Consider the following 13,333-nt stretch of genomic DNA (forward strand, 5'->3'; position numbering starts at 1 on the left):
CTCAGTTCTCCCTTCAGTTGCAAGAGGTTTTGAATCATGTATTCAATGTGCATCTGTTATTAGATGCACATTTATGAGTGTTATAGTTAGTGAATTGTCCTTTCCATCATTATGAAATTACTCTATTCCTGCTAATACTCCTTGTTCTAAAGTCTATTTGCATTCTATAAATATAGCCACTTCACTTTTCTTTCGGGTGGTGTTTGCATTTTTATGTTTTTTTCCTTTTGTTTTTAACTTATCTCTGTCTGTATATAAAGTAGACAGCATATAATTTTGTAGACAGCATATTTTTGGGTTTTTTAATATAATATGATAATCTTTAATTGGCATGTTTAGGCCATTTACCTTTAATGTAGTTAGTTTTTGATATAGATGGATTAAAATCTGCCATGGTTGGATTAAAATCTGTCATCTAAGTGTTTCATTTTTTATATCTCTTCTTTGTTCCTTTATCCTCTTTTTCTGCCTGCTTTTGTATTGAGGATTTTTAGTATTTCTTTTTATCTATGTTTATACATCTCAAAAAAATTTTTTAATGTTTGCTCTAGTACAATATACACCTCTAATCACAGTCGACCTTCAAATAATATTATACCACTTAGTGTATAATATAAAAATCTTAGAACATTATACTCCCAATTCTTCCCTCCCACTTTTGTATTATTGTCATACATTTTTCTTTTATGATCCTATATACCCTTAGTATATTACCACTCTTTTAACTATAAACAATTATTTTTTAGAGTAATTTAATTTTTAAAAAATGTCTTCCATGTTTACTTTCATTTTAACTATTTCTAGAGATCTTAGTTTATTTCAACCCAACTTCTTTTCAGTTTATCTTCTCACAGTTCTTGAAGGATAAGTCTGTGAGTAACGAATTCTCTCATGTTTTTATTTTTTGTTGTTGTTTTTTTTTTTTGTTGTTTTTTGCTTTTTAATTTTTAGGACCGTACCCATGGCATATGGAAGTTCCCAGGCTAGGGGTCGAACTGGAGCTGCAGCTGCCAGCCTACAGAAACTCAGGATCCAAGCCACGTCTGTGACCTACACCACAGCTCACAGCAACGCCGGATCCCCAACTCCCTGATTAAGGACAGGGATCGTAACCCACATCCTCAGTTGGATTCGTTTCTGCTGTGCCACAATGGAAACTCCGGTTTTCATTTGCTTTTAAAAAATTTTTATTTCTTTTTTATTTTGAGAATTATTTTAATGGGCATAGAATTCTGGGTTGATAGTTTTGTTTTTTTTCCTTTCAGTACTGTTGAGATGTCATTTTGTTGTTTTCTGGTTTGCATTGTTTCAAATGAGAATAATTAACTTTCTTCCTCTATAGGTAATATGTTTCTCCCTTTCCCTCTGACTGCCTTTAATACTTTCTCTTTGATTTTCAGCAGTTTGAATATAATGTGTCTAGGTGTGTTTGGTTGTTTTTGTTTGTTTGGTATTTATAATGTTTGGAATTCCATGAGCCTCTCAGATCTGTGGTTTGATATATTTCATTATTTTTGAAACATTTGTGGGCATTATTGCTTCAAATATTTCTTCTGCAACATTCATCTTCATTTTTTCCCTTTCTAGGAGTCCAGTTACTCATGCGGTAGACCATTTGATACTATCCTGTAACCCTTAGATGCTTTGTTCTTCCCTATCACCACTTTATTTCTTTGTATTTCCAGTTTGTAGCATTTCTCTTGATTTATTTTCAAGATCACTAATTTTTGTTTCCTCAGTTGTGTAAAGTTTGCTGATGAGCCTGTTGAAAGATCTTATCTTTCATTCATAGAAAGAGAAAGTAGATTGGTGGTTTCCTAGAGCTTGGGGATTTTGAGGGATTACAGGCAGTGAATGCAAATGGGTATAGGGTTTCTTTTTGGATGATAAAAATGTCCTCATTGCCTTGAGTTGATAGCTGTATAATGCTGTGACTAGTCCAAAAACAAAACAAAAAAGCACAAAAAACAAACCAAAAAACCCCACTGATTGTGTACTTTTTTATTTCTTTATTTATTTTGTTTTGTTTTTTAGGGCTGCACCCACAGCATTTATTTCCTTTTAAAAAAAAAATTACTGGCGTATAGTTGATTTAGAATATTGTATTAGGTGTACAGCAAAGTGAATCAGTTATACATATATCCATTCTTTTTCAGATTCTTTTCCAAATAGGTTACTATAGAATATTGAGTTGATTTCTGTGTGTTATACAGTAGGTCACTTTGAGTTATCTATTTTGTATATAGTGGTGTGTATGTATTAATCCCAACCTAATTTATGCCTCCCCCACCCATTGTTTCCCCTTTTGTAACCATACATTTGATTTCGAAATCTGTGAGTCTGTTTCTGTTTTGTAAATAAGTTCATTTGTATTATTTTTATTAGATTCCACATATAAGTGATATCATATGATACTTGTCTTTGTCTGACTTCACTTAGTATGATAATCTCTAGGTCTGTCATGTTGCTGCAAATGGTATCATTTAATTTTTTTTTATGGCTAAGTAATAGCCCACTGTGTATGTACATATATATTCACCTCTTCTTAATCCTTTCCTCTGTCAGTGGACATTTAGGTTGCTGCCATATCTTGGCTATTGTAAACAGTGATGCAGTGAACATTGGGGTGCAGTATCTTTTCCGATTATGATTTTTCTCTGGATAGATGTCTAGGAGTGGGATTTTTGGATCATATGGTAGTTCTATATTTAGTTTTCTAAGGAACTTCCATACTGTTCTCCACAGTAATTGCACCAGTTTACATTCCAACCAACAGTGTAGGAGGGTTCCATTTTCTCCACACCCTCTCCAGCATGTATTATATGTAGAGTTTTCGATGATGGCCATTCTGACCAGTGTGAGGTGATACTTCATTGTAGTTTTGATTTACTTCTCTCTAATTAGTGCTGTTGAGCCTCTTTTAATGTGCTATTTAGCTATCTATATGTCTTCTTTGGAGAAACGTCTGTTTAGATATTCTGCTCATTTTTTGATTGAGCTGTTTGTTTTTCTGACATAGAGCTGCATCGAGTGTTGGTATATTTTGTATGGAAACACATAAGACCCCAAATAGCCAAAGCAATCCTGAGAAAGAAAACTACTAGATTCAGTTAGAGGAACATTCAGTATGTTGTCTTTTCATTTTGTTTATGGTTTCCTTTGCAGGACAAAAACTTTTAAGTTTTATTAGGTCCCATTTGTTTATTTTTGTTTTTTATGTCCATTACTTTAGGAAGTGAATCAAAAAAAGATATTGCTGTAATTTATGTCAAAGAGTGTTCTCCCTATTTTTTCCTTTAAGAGTTTTATAGTATCCAGCCTTACATTTAGGTCTTTAATCTATCTTAAGTTAATTTTTGTGTATGATGTTAGAGAATGTTCCAGTTTCATTCTTTTATATGTAGCTGTCCCGTTTCCCTAGCACCACTTATTGAAAAGACTGCCTTTTCACCATTGTATGTTCTTGCCTCCACTGTTGTAGATTAATTGACCTTAGGTACGTGGGTTTATCTCTGGGCTTTCTATCCTGTTCCACCGATCTGTATTTATGTTTTTGTGCTAGGACCATACGGTTTTGATGACTGTAGCTTTGCATAGTCTGAATTCAGGGAACCTGATTCCTCCAGGTCCAGTTTTCTTTCTCAGGATTGCTTTGGCTATTTGGGGTCTTATGTGTTTCCATACAAATTAAAAATTTTTTTGTTGTGGGCCTATGAAAAATGCCATTGGTAATTTGATAAGGATTGCATTGAATCTGTAGATTGTGATAATATAGTCATTTTGATAGTATTGCTTCTTCCAAGAGCATGGTAATATCTTTTCATCTGTTTATGTCATCTTCAGTTGAATTATATACTTTAAATTTATGAATTATGTGATATGTGGGATTATATCTCAACAAAGCTGTTACGGAAGAGAAATCTTCATGCTTTAGGTTCAAAGGCTACATTGATACAAATCTGGCAGGAACCAGGGAGGGCAAATACTTTTTACAGAACAAAAAGTAATTCTGAAGAAAATGTCCCTCTAACTGAATCTAGTAGAAATATAGATATTATTTATGCTATTTTATTCTGTGTTATATAGATTCTAAGGGTTGAAAACTGGCTCTCCTAAGTATTCTTTTTTTTTTTTTTTCTTTTGCCATTTCTTGGGCTGCTCCCACGGCATATGGAGGTTCCCAGGCTAGGGGTTGAATCGGAGCTGTAGCCTCTGGCCTACGCCAGAGCCATAGCAACATGGGATCCGAGCCTCATCTGCGACCTACACCACAGCTCACGGCAATGCCAGATCCTTAACCCACTGAGCAAGGCCAGGGATGGAACCCACAACCTCATGGTTCCTAGTCGGATTCGTTAACCACTGAGCCAAGACAGGAACTCCCTCCTAAGTATTCTTTTTTTTTTTTTTTTTTTTTTTGTCTTTTTGCTATTTCTTTGGGCCGCTCCCGCACGGCATATGGAGGTTCCCAGGCTAGGGGTTGAATCGGAGCTGTAGCCTCTGGCCTACGCCAGAGCCACAGCAACGTGGGATCCGAGCCGCATCTGCAACCTACACCACAGCTCACAGCAATGCCAGATCCTTAACCCACTGAGCAAGGCCAGGGATGGAACCCACAACCTCATGGTTCCTAGTCGGATTCGTTAACCACTGCGCCACGACGGGAACTCCCCTCCTAAGTATTCTTAACTAGTTTGTGTCTTTATATTTTCATGTACTTTGTTAATTCCAATAGATAAAATGTGATTCATGGTGATGAGTCTTACAGGTAAAAAGTTCTAAGTCCTCTCATTGCCTTGAGTTCTCTCGTGTTCAAGCTCCTCTCTACCATGTGTCATAGCGTATCTGACCCTTTAGCTGCTGGTGTTATCTGGTAGTGTTACTGCTGGACTTTAATGACCTCAGGCTTTCAGTATTGCCTCCTTTTGTTATGAAACCACACAACAAGTAGAGCCTGTGGAGAGTTCTCCAAAAAGAATTTGAGGACAGTTTCTCTGTTAGGGGTTCACTAAGAAATCCACAAGAATCATGTAATGATCGAGCAGATGCTCCCTTTCTGCTGGGAAGACACACATGCCCCTGGGGTGTTGTATGTTTCCAGACACCTGGAAGTCTTATAAGTGGTTCTTGATGTTTTTACTATGGAGCAATCCCCAGAATATATTAAGTGAGAAAAGCAAGGTACAAAACAGTGTGTATGCTATTATTTGTTTTGAAGAAATAGAGACAAAAACATACATGTATTTTTGCAACATACCCTAGAAAACACAGACTACATGGCTGCCTCTGAGAGAGAAAAGTTGGAGCTGGGTACCCAGGAGCAGGGGAAGGTGAAAGACCCTTTGCCATATACCCTATGCATTTTTTGAATTTTATATAAATGTGTATTTTATTCAAAGAGAAATATAAGTTTGATTAAAAACAGAATTCTTCTATCCAGAAATAAACCCACACACCTATGGCCAATTTATATGTAGCAAAGGAGGCAAGAATATACAGTGGGGAAAAACAGTCTCTTCAGTAAGTGGTGCTGGGAAAATTGGACAGCTACAGGTAAAGAATGATTAGGGCATTTCCTCACATCATATACAAAAATAAACTCAAAATGGATTCAAGACCTAAGTGTAAGGCATGGAACCATAAAACTCCCAGAAGAGAATATAAGCAAGACACTGTTTGACATTACTTGTGGCAATATTCGTTGGGATCTATCTCCCAATGCAAAAGAAATATCAAAAATAAACAAATGGGACCTAATTACACTCAAAAGCTCTTGCACAGCAAAGGAAACCATTGAGAAAATGAAAAGACAACCTACTGATTGGGAGAAAATATTTGCAAATGATGCAACCAACAAGGGCTTAATATCCAAAATATATAAACTCATACAACTCAATAGCTAAAACAAACAAAAACCAAAAAACAATCCAATTAAAAATGGGTACAGAGTTCCCATTGTGGCTCGGCAGTAACAAACCCAACTAGTATCCAGGAGGATGCGAATTCAGTCTGTGGCCTCGCTTAGTGGGCTAAGGATCTGGCATTGCTGTGAGCTGTGGTGTAGGTCACAGACTCAGCTCATATCCCGTGTTGCTTGGATCCCAGTGGCTGTGGCATAGGCTGACAGCTGCAGCTCTGATTCAACCCCTAGCGTGAGAACTTCCATAGGCTGCAGGTGTGACCTTAAAAAAAGGAAAAGGAAAAAAAAATGGGCAGAGAATCTAAATAGACGTTTTTTTCCCCAAAGAAACCTACTGATGGCTAACAAGCACATGAAAAGATACTCAATATCAGTATTTATTAGGAAAATATAAATCAAACCAGCAATGAGATATCACCTCATTCCTTTCAGGATGGCTACCATCAAAAAGTCTACAAATAATGAATGTTGGAGAAGATATGGAGAAAAGGGAACCCTCTTGGTGGGAATGCTAAATTTGTGCAGCCAGTATGGAAAACAGTATGCACGTTCCTCAAAAAACTAAAAATTGAACTACCCTATGATCCAGCAATTCCATGCTTGGCTAAATAGCTGAAAAAAAAAAAAAAAAGAAAATCCTAATTTGAAAAGATACATGCACCCCAATGTTTGTAGTAGCACTGTTTACGATAGCCAAGATATGAAAACAGCCCAAATGTCCATCAACAGACAAATAAATAAAGAAGATATGGTGTGTATATATATATATATATATATATATATATATATATATACACAATGGAATATTACTCTGCCATAAAAAGAATGAAATTCTGTCATTTGCAACAACATGGATGGATCTTGAGGGTGTTATGCTTAGTGAAAGAAGTCTGAGAAAGACAAATACTGCATGTTATCACTTATATGTGAAATTTTAAAAATGAGACACTGTATATAGCAAAACAGAAACAGATTCACTGATATAGAAAACAATGTGGTAGATACCAGAGTGGTGAGGGAAGGAAGGAGGGGCAAGACAGTTGTATGGGATTAAGAGATGCAAACTACTGTGTATAAAATAGATAAGTAACAAGGATATATTATACAGCACAGGGAGATAAAGCCATTATTTTGTAATACATTTAAATGGAGTATAGCCTATAAAAATATGACGTCACTATGCTGTACACCTGAAACTAATATAATATTGTCAATCAACAATAATAAAAAAATCCTTATAGGATGGTTAATCTGACCTGAGGTTTAGATTTGCCCATAATAATTCACTTTTTACTCTCATTTCTCATCACTTAGGTCTTCCCTCTCAGACCCTCCATTTGTGGTCATTTGCCTGCAACAGAGACGTTGCAACTTCCCCCTGCCTCTCAGAGTCTATTAGAGAGACTCTGCACAGGGGTGAGGCAGCATTTGTAAAATACCTCTGGTGATCAACTGCCATGTTTAGCCCCAAACCTTGTAGACTGTTGGTCCTCAAGCTTGAGGCTGCATCACACTCACCTGGAAGGTTTGATAAAGCACACGTGACTGGACCCAACCTCAGAATTTCTTCTATTCAGCAGGTCTGGGGTAGGTCCATCAAGTTCCCAGATGATGCTAGTTGGGAGAGCAGGCTTTGAGAACCAGTGCTCTAGAATAATTTCTCCTGTGTTGTACTGATCTGCAGTTTGGTTGTCCCAGCTATAGCCTCACTTAGACATATGGAGAAATAAAAAACAGGAAAGGTTTGTCCCTTTCCACGGGCATGCCAGTAGCTCATCATCTTCCAGCACTCTTGGCAGCCAACAGTACTCCAGGCTCCAGCCGCCTCACAGGATGATATGCATGTCACCACCAGCAGGACTGGCACATCAGAAGCCTGGCATCCCCCTTCATCTGTACTCCCTGAGCAGACCTTCTTGCATTCATTGCTGTCAACTCCCTGTGAAGACGTTAATTGGTATTTAGGGCATTAGAAGAGTCATGCTAATTACTGATTCCCCTTCCAGTGTTTCTCCATGGGGACATTATTAGTACGTTAGACAATTCTTTATAATGAGTATTCCATTTAATGTGAGATATTCAGCATCCTTGCCCTCTCCCAGTCATTATGGCAATTAATAATCCCACCCCTGTGCCTTCCCCTCCCCTTCTTCCCAGCAGAACACTTGGTGAGGTGCCCTGAGAACCACTGTGTCTTGTATTAAGCTACCAGACCCCTGCCCAAACCGCATTGCCTTAGCTCCCGGCAAAAATCTCGAGTCAGCTTTTTAATATTTCCCTTACTTTTGTGAAATGTTGATATTATAAAGGGGCCAAATGGAGAAAACCCTGTGGGTGGAATTGTCCGTGTGATGTTCAGTCCCCTCTCTGTAGGCCCTGCTTCTTGCTGAAGTGCCTTTTGCATCCTCATCACAGCAGGGAAAATTGTGTGACCCATCCTGTTTCTTTTGTTCACTCCGAGTGTCATGGAACATGGGTAGATATAACACTTGATAGGTTTGCGAAATGAGCTTAGAAAACTGTTTTGCATGTATTATCAGCTTTTCTGCAGTTTTAATTTTTAAATAATCACTTAATTTTTGTGTTTTCTTGTGACATTGGGTCCTTTTAGAAACGATCCTTGGTACAAGTCGGGCCATAAAGGATCATAGCCAGAAGTGGCCTAATCCATGGGCCAAAAGAATGGGGGTGCTGGAGCGTCCTGGGCACAGGGTAGGGAGTGGGCCTGAGGCAAGGAGGGGCAGCAGGTGAGGAGGCGCCTCCTGCTGGCAGCCAACGGAAAGGTAGCTGGTGAGGATGAGGTGCCAAGTGTTCAAGCTGGAGGTGGAGTCAGGGTCAAAGAACTAAGAGCCACAGGCACCTGAGCCCTTTACCAAGGGTGGAGAATCCTTGAAGAGAGGAGCAGCCCATGGACTGAGCTTACTGGATTGAGAAAAGTTCTGCAGGGACCGACTGGCTTAGCCTGTGATAGATGCAGATCCATTCCTTATAGCACATCCTGCCTCAGCTCCCACCTGGTCCTATGGCCACACACGTTACCAGGAACAACTGAGTATGGATGGAGCTTGCACTCCTGGGATCAGTTTTGTGCTGAGGCTCCCTGTCCATGTGGATAAGTATGTCCAGCCCTAGGACCGTAACAGGATGGGGAGTCCACCCCATCCCACCCCTCTTCTGGGGGCCCAGGCACTCCCTTTACCTCTTCAAGGTGTGGACAGCCACAACCCCAGACTGAGTGTCCACTCTCTCAGTCTCCTGTGATCAAAGGGATGGGTGAGGACCTTTCCACCTGAAAATCTCTGCTGAAATTCCATCGTGACTTCCTTTGCATTTACAAAGACTCCTTTACTAATAAACCTGGAAGGGCAGTTCACGACACACTCAGAGATGTCATTTGAACCTTTGAGAGAACGGATATACAACTTACTGTAGATACTTGTTTCCATCTTAAGAAGTATGTGAGATTTGCTGCTGAAGGGAAACAGTTTCTGAAGTGGGGGAAAGGGGTGACCGTCAGGAGCCTGGGCCCGGGGGGCTGCCTGTGTGTGGGTCCTGGGGAGCACGGGACGTGGGTTCTAGGGTAGTCGGGGGCAGGGGCTCACTCATTTCTGAGGCCAGTCTTCTCACAGTTGCGAGCATGTCCTCCCTGTCCTGTCAGCAACTCCTTCCCCTGGCCGTGTCACCAAAGCAGGGACCCTGACTGCCTTCAGCCAGTGCCCTCCAGAGACCCCCATCAGTCTCCTGAGTGGCCTGTCAGGAGGCTTTCCTCCCCAGCCCTGCCAGGGCCTCACCCCAGTGCCACCCTTGTCTGTTCTCGGGCATTGGTTCTCTGCGGAGGAAGGATGCACCTCGTTCTGAGTTCTCCCTGTAACTATTGTTCCTGAGCTCTAAACCCATAACCCCCCACACTTAGTCAGAAAAGCCACTATTGTTGTCCTTGGGATGTTTCCACCAGCCTCCTCCCGGCCACTCCCGCTGCCTTTGGTATGCCTGTCCCTGACTCGGCTTTCCTGTCCTCCTTCCCGGCAGGCACTGGCCAGGTGGCCCCCAAATCGGCTGCTCCTGCTGCCCTTCAGCACAGCTCCAGGAGCATCCGGCTGAGGGCTCCCCACAGCGAGGCAGACTTCCAGGACGTCTTTCCTTGTCCTCCCAGCCCAGTTGCCACAACAAACAGCAGAGGAGACGCTGGTGAGTGGGCAGAGTTTATAAACTATGCTCTTGACAACCCCTCCCCCTTAGACTTCCCCGAGGAGCTGCCGAGTGGGAAACTGTGTGCCTCCCCCAGGGGACCAGTGCCCCCAAGGTGAGATGACACCTGGCCAGGTGCCCAGGCAGGTGGGGGTGAAGTCAACATGCTTTAGCATCATCTGCTGACCTTGGCTTAGCTGGTCAGCATTCTGGAACTGGTGTAGTCGGTGGGAGTCGGTGATGGGAGCCATCAGCAGAGTCAGCCAGGAAACAAGATTGATTAGGCGCCTGCTGGGTGCCCTGGCCTCTGCTAGAAACTGTTCACGCTGCCAACCTATGGTGCTCCATCTTCCAAACTACCCCAGACTTCCTCCTTCGCTGTTCCCAGGGGCTGCTCTGATGAACTCCATTCGGTTTTGGCTTCCCCTTTGGCTCTGTGGTTTCTTGGCAGGCAGCCATCATCAGGGTTGGAGCACAGGTGGAATTTGGTGTTAATGTGGGCCTGGCTATTCCAGGTCCTGGCCAAGGGCACCTGTGTCCATGCTGCCCGGATGGGGTCATCTCTGCTCTGCTCGGGGCGAAGCCCCAGGTAGGAGAGACAGAGAGTCAGTGTATGTAGATGGGGCCTTCTGTGCGCAGCTGTACAGTGGTGAATAACGTTTAAAATAATATTTCAAAATGTATTTCTCAATAATATTTCATGTGGGTGATCTTTTAGGATTTCAAAGATGTGATTTGCAGGGGTCGGGGGTGGGGGTGAAGGGAGGGATTCATTGCTTTCTGCAGCTTTAGCTAGTGAGAGAGATGAGTTTTCTGCTGCCACTATGCTGGCCCTCATGGTTACAGCACTTTAGGGGTCTTTGGGGGGCATCCGTTCGCTCTCAGTGCAAAGGAGGCTATGGGGCTGCAGCCAATTCTGGGTGAAGTGAAGAGCATGAGAAGAAAGAGGAGGGGAAAGAGGAATTAGTGACAGGAAGTGTGGCCTGTGATTTTATGGCACTGATGGTTTCCCCCATGGTTCTAAAGCTGCTTTGAACTATGGCCTGATCACTGAAGTGAGAGTGTAGGCTCCTAGACTGCTTGGAGAGATTAAACTAAGTAGGTAGGTGCTGCTCTATTGTTAAGAAAATAAATCCTGTAACTTTAAAGGAATTTATAAAAAAAAAATGACTGTGAAGCTGGACTCTAAAGGGGCTGATAAAGAATAAACGTAGGCGTTGTCCTACCGCTGCCCGAAAGAAGTGCATTACCTGTGGCTGAGATGGGAGGCATTATTTTAGGATTTAGTGGAGACTGGATCAAAGGGAACACTCTAGGTGTCTGAGCATGGCTTGCTTGAAAGGCAAAGCCTTAAAGCCAAGACACTGAAGCAGCAGAGGCAGAAGATCAAAGGCTGGAAAAATTAATGCATGTTGCTTTATTTTAAGGGCAGACTTGCCCCAGCTAAAAGAGAACAAAGTTAAGGTGATGGAAGGATTGGGTTAAAGAGTTATCTTATATAGGGTTACCAAGTAGTTAAAGAAGGCCTCTTCATGGAATTAAGATGTGAGTAGAGAACAGAATGAAGTGAGGGCATGAGTCTTGAAAATCTGGAGAAAGAGCTCTATTCAAGGCAAAGGCCCTGAGGCAGTGAACTTGCTGTGGTTAGAGGAAGAGCAAGCAGGCCAGCAAGCAGAGGGTGGAGGGTGAAGCACAGCATGATAGCAGGTGAGTTCAGAGCAGTAGTCAGGGTTGGGTGAAGTAGGGCCGGGTAGGTCACAGGAGTTTGGATTTTATTCCATGTGTGATGGGTGGTCACTGGAGGGTGTTGTGGGGGTGAGAGCACATTGTGATCTGACTGCTCCATGGAGACCTGACTATAGGGAAACAAGCATGGAGAAAGGGAGAAAGTTAGGCGACTGCTGCAGTGGGCTGAGAACATGATGCGGATGGCTTGGCTGGCTGGCAGCATGGAGGTGGGAGGAGTGATCCGACTGAAGGTGGAACCAGTGGGACTTGCTGATGGATTGGGGTGGCGCTTTGGAGCGAGTGAGTGTGACTCCCAGGCCTGAGCATCTGGGTGGGTGGGACTGTGCTCTTTGGCAGGCCTTTTGCCTGCATGAGAAATGCAGCAGGAAGAGCACCTTTGGCCGGAGAAAACTGAGAGATCTTGTTGTATGTTAGAGATCTTGTCGTAGGTTGGAGAGGTGGGTAGGCAGTTGCAAAATCCTGCAGGTCAGTGGAGAGGTTGGGATAGGGACTGTGTTTGGGACTCTCCAGTCGCTAGAGGGTATGTAGAAGCATGGGACTGGATTTGATCCCTTGGGAATGAGCACACCCATCATTTAGAGACCGGGAAGAGGGAGTAAGAAGAAAAATAGAGTTCAGGATCCCAGAAACCAAGAGAAGAAAGTCTTTCGAGAGGGAGGGGTGAGTAACTGTGCCAGCGCAGTCCAGAGCATTGAAACCCGTTATACGCCGGGAATAGCAGTGTTTTCTGGATGATTTCCTGGCTTCTTAGGCACTCATGGACTTTGTCCTCCCCCATTGGACTAAGAACTCACCGAAGCCAGGGGTTATTTCAACATTCTTCTGCTTGTATTTGGAGCCACTCAAAGCATGACTTCACCGTCTACCAGCAAAGTTCTACTATGTGGAGGCTGAGACCTGAGGGGACACTTCCTTGTGGGAGCTATTTCTGGGGCTGTGCATCCCTGGGGCTGTGGGGACAGCGTTGATCAGGAAGGGGCAGAACCAGTTCCCCTCTCGGCATAGGGGCTAGTGATGTCCCAACTTGAAGCAGAAGCATTGCGCGGCGAAGGAGAAGACAGATGGGAGGGAGACACAGCAGGGCCAGCTTGCTGAGCAAGGGAACAATCAGCCCCCTAAGTGTTGTCACACAGCTCCAGCCTGAGGAGGGGGCCCTGAAGGGTCAGGACGAGTCCACTGAATGGCCCTTAATTGATGCAGCAGTTGGATCCTCTCCCTTCCATCTCTGCTGTGGCTGAAGAAGGATGGATGGAGGAGCCTGTCGTGGCTTTTCTTGGAGTTATCAGATTCAGAACCCAGTTTAGGTCCTAACAAAGAGCAGAGACCCAGTGGCGCCTGTTTCTGGGGAAGCATTCTGTGGGCAGTGCTTCAGGATAGTCGTGGCCACTTCCATTGACTGGGTTCCTCTGATCTGTACCTATAATGGGACTGGGTGGTGTGTGTGGGGGGTAACCTGGTGTGACAATCTGGCTGTCT

At 42.9% G+C, this 13,333-nt stretch overlaps 1 protein-coding gene across 30 annotated transcripts in view; it reads left to right on the top strand.

The window, feature by feature from the left end:
- Positions 1-13,333, top strand: part of MYLK (myosin light chain kinase) — a 299,269-nt gene that overhangs the window by 68,733 nt on the left and 217,203 nt on the right. For 19 of the 30 annotated variants that reach the window (XR_014822439.1, XM_084986980.1, XM_084986986.1 and 16 more), the window contains one exon: positions 9,950-10,108. The exons of the other annotated variants lie outside the window; for them this stretch is intronic. The gene's annotated coding sequence lies outside the window, so the exon portion shown is untranslated. The remainder of the gene's footprint in view (positions 1-9,949; positions 10,109-13,333) is intronic. 30 annotated transcript variants of the gene reach the window in all.

This window comes from Sus scrofa, chromosome 13 (genome assembly GCF_054392235.1).
Source record: "Sus scrofa isolate SSC_HxYL_T2T_F1_AM1 chromosome 13, Sscrofa_HxYL_maternal_Yorkshire_Landrace_v2.0, whole genome shotgun sequence".
Taxonomy (NCBI): Eukaryota; Metazoa; Chordata; class Mammalia; order Artiodactyla; family Suidae; genus Sus; species Sus scrofa.